General features: G+C 43.4%; 1 protein-coding gene across 1 annotated transcript in view; it reads right to left on the bottom strand.

Moving 5' to 3' along the window:
- Nucleotides 1-3,347, bottom strand: part of ANOS1 (anosmin 1) — a 464,829-nt gene that overhangs the window by 428,072 nt on the left and 33,410 nt on the right. The gene's annotated exons all lie outside the window — the stretch shown is intronic.

Genomic DNA, 3,347 nt, shown 5'->3' with positions numbered 1-3,347 from the left:
GCTGTATACAGGAGACTTTAATTCTGAATTACCTTAACATGTTTAGCCTCTCTTTATAAGGGAGTCTTTCATCCCCTTTGTCATTTTTGTTGGCTTTCTCTGCGTCTATTCTAATTCTCTTTTCAAAAAGGGTGGGGAGTGTTCAATTTGCCTTTTTTGTTGTATGGGGAGAGCTGAGAAAGGGTTTGAATGCTCCATAGAAGGCTTTTGCTTTGTTGTGGCAGGGAATAGGGAACAGTAGCTCTCAAAAATCTCTTTTATAATGCGTAGGCAAGGGCTGGACGGAATTGGGGAGGGGGGGGTGTCACTGGACCCTGCAGGAGCCTTTGCGGGTGTAGGCATTCCTTTAGGAAGGTCTTTTGTATCGAGGGAGTGGAAGCGATTACCCATGTTATCCATCCCTTGCACTTTAGACCAATTTGTATGGGGGATTTTGATATGCATATTGTGCATATATTAAAAGGCACACACTCCCTGCAGCATCAGCCTTTTGATGTCCTGCATGCTATACAGCCCTTCATTTAGGAAGCAGCAACAAAGATGCCAAATTTGGATAAATGCCAGAATGCCACCGCTTTCCTCTTTTGCAGGGCAACAACATCAGCAGAATAAAACTTAGCACAAAACCTGAAAACAGGTGCATGTCAAGGGGCAGGGTGGTAGCCCTACCTCTTGCATGGATTTACGTAATAGCAGAAAAGACACGCAAAGGACGGGGAGGGATCATCACAAGGCCTGCGATGAATGCTGGATCAAGGTCCCATGCTGAGTTTTCTTCATAATTATTAGAGCTGCTGAAATGCCACAGAAGAGGACAGTGCTGGCAGAGGCCAGGGAGAAGGAGGAAGATCTGGGCAGCGGCAGTGCTGCCCACCCTGCTCCTTGTGGGTGATTTCTGGAGTCGGGGGGTGGGGGGTGGGGGGAGGAACGGATCTACCTCTCTTTCCAATGATTTTTTGGGACATTCCCCCTCCACCTCCTCTCATATCTGCACCCCCTACCCTGTACCTATGGGTGCCTAAATTTTAAAACAGTCTTTGGCTCTGTGCATATCATTAACTTAGTTTACTGGCTGCAAATGCCGATTTTAGCATGTTTGCTACATAGAATTTTAATGTGAATGACAAAACTTTATTTGCATGTCACTGAACAAATCTGCCTTTTACTTGGATATCCTGCTCTCACTCTTGTCCACACACTATCATATCATCAGGACCATGAACTGGCTGAAACGGGATAAGAAGAGACACCAGCATTGCCAGGATGAGAAGAAAGAATCATATCCTGCTAACATTGCACTTTACTGCACAGCTACTTTCCTGTGTACCAGTCCACTAACTCCCAATATTGCCATGGAGCACAAGCTCTCTCTCTCTCTAGTCCTTGTAGAAAGGGAATACCACATTAGCACACCAATAATTAACTTTATTGAAAGAAAACCAGCAAAGTAGTTAGAGATTATGCCTGTGCTAGGGTAATGAATGATTTAAAATGAAAGTTTTTGGCACTGCATTTTCTGTGAAAATGCCTGAAAAAAAGGACCTTAGCTGTCCTGAAATCTTCCAACTTAAAACATTCAAAAACCAAATAAGGTGTCCTTTCTTCCCAAATATTCATGGGTGGTGTGTGGGGTAGGGGTAGGAATTAAATCATATTAGCTGCAATAAAAATGAGTCCAAAGGGCGAGCACAGGTGGATACTGCTGGGTTAAGTTACATTTTAGCTGCTGGAGCAGATAGAAACCAGAGCTGGGTCTGCAAACAGCGAAGATTCTCTGTACAATAACATCAATTAGCAGGCCAGAAATCATTCTAAGAGAGTTCAGCCGAGCCCTGACTTCAATACCCTGCAATTTGTGAAACTTAAGTTTTGCTGCACAAAGAGAATGAGAATTGACTTGTCTTTTTGTCATGAGATACCAGATAAAGTATTCCCTGCCCTGCAGGCTAACACTGAAAATGCAACACGGGACCGCTGTCCACACGTGTGCTCAAAGAAAGCAGATGGGCTTGGTTGTGAAACCAGACTGGCAGGCTGAGCAGCGTGTACAGCATGGCGGCATGTGGGGCCGTGCTTGACAGCGCTGAGGAGATGGCGGCGTCCCAGCCACGGGAGCATGCCAACGGAATCCTGGACTGCTTGTGGAGGCATCGGGGCAAGGACAGCAGTGTTGACTTCTGCAGATTATTGGAAATGACCTACTTATTTATTTATTTATTTAAAGGCTTTTATATAACGATATTCATGTAATAGTACATATTGCGTCGGTTTACAGAGAACTAATGTTAGAAATTACAATGAACATAAGGGATATATAGAACATGGCGAACATAATAAGGATTGTAGAGAACCAAAGTTAGCATCACATCGACCATAGTAAAAGCATTGTATCAAAACATAAGAACATAAGATTATACCAGTAAACAGATAGATAATTGGGCATTTGCCACAGAAATTCTAACCCGAGACCATGGTCTGAGTGTAATCTAGCACAAGATAAAGAAATGAATGAATAACTGAGGGTAGCAATCAAAGCTGAGGTATTGGGGTTGTGAAGGCTTTAAGTGAAGGCTTTTGTGACAAGCCAAGACTTAAGCTTTTTCTTAAACATCCGCAGACAAGGTTCTAGGCGAAGGTCTGTGAGGAGAGTGTTCCAGTGTGTGGGACCGGCTGTCGAGAATGCGTGTTTCTTGAGCAGTGACATGGCAGGTGGTGCATAAAGGGTGCCTAAATACCTGGTTCTGATCGGTCTGGATGATGAGTGATGACGAAGAGGGCAGTTTAGTTCTAGCGAGGTTTGGGAGTGAATGGTCTTATGGATCATGGTTAGAACTTTGTACAGGATTCTGGATTTAATGGGGAGCCAATGTAGGTTCTTAAGAACAGGTGTGATGTGTTCTCCTCTGCTGGAATTGGTTAAGATCCTGGCAGCGGAATTCTGTAACATTTGTAGTGGTTTGGTGGTGATAGCTGGAAGGCCGATTAGCAGGGAGTTACAGTAATCTATTTTTGAGAATAAGATTGCTTGGAGAACTGTTCGAAAGTCTTGAAAATGGAGGAGAGGTTTCAGCTTTTTTAATATATGTAGTTTGTGGAAACATTCTTTTGTTGTATTATTGACAAATTTTTTTAGGTTCAGCCGGTTGTCTATAATTACGCTAAGGTCTCTTACTTGAGTGGTGGAGGTCGTTGGGGTGAGTTGAGGTTGTTGACTGCCTGAGCATTGTCATCATGAGTGATAAGCATAAATTCAGTTTTTGAAGTATTGAGTACTAAATTAAGGCTGGTGAGAAGGGTGTTTATGGACTGTAGACAACTATTCCAGAAACTGAGGGTATTAGAGATTG

The sequence above is a fragment of the Rhinatrema bivittatum genome, chromosome 5 (genome assembly GCF_901001135.1).
Source record: "Rhinatrema bivittatum chromosome 5, aRhiBiv1.1, whole genome shotgun sequence".
Taxonomy (NCBI): Eukaryota; Metazoa; Chordata; class Amphibia; order Gymnophiona; family Rhinatrematidae; genus Rhinatrema; species Rhinatrema bivittatum.
The sequence above is the reverse complement of the archived record's forward strand: the minus strand, read 5'-3'. Positions and strand labels throughout refer to the sequence as shown.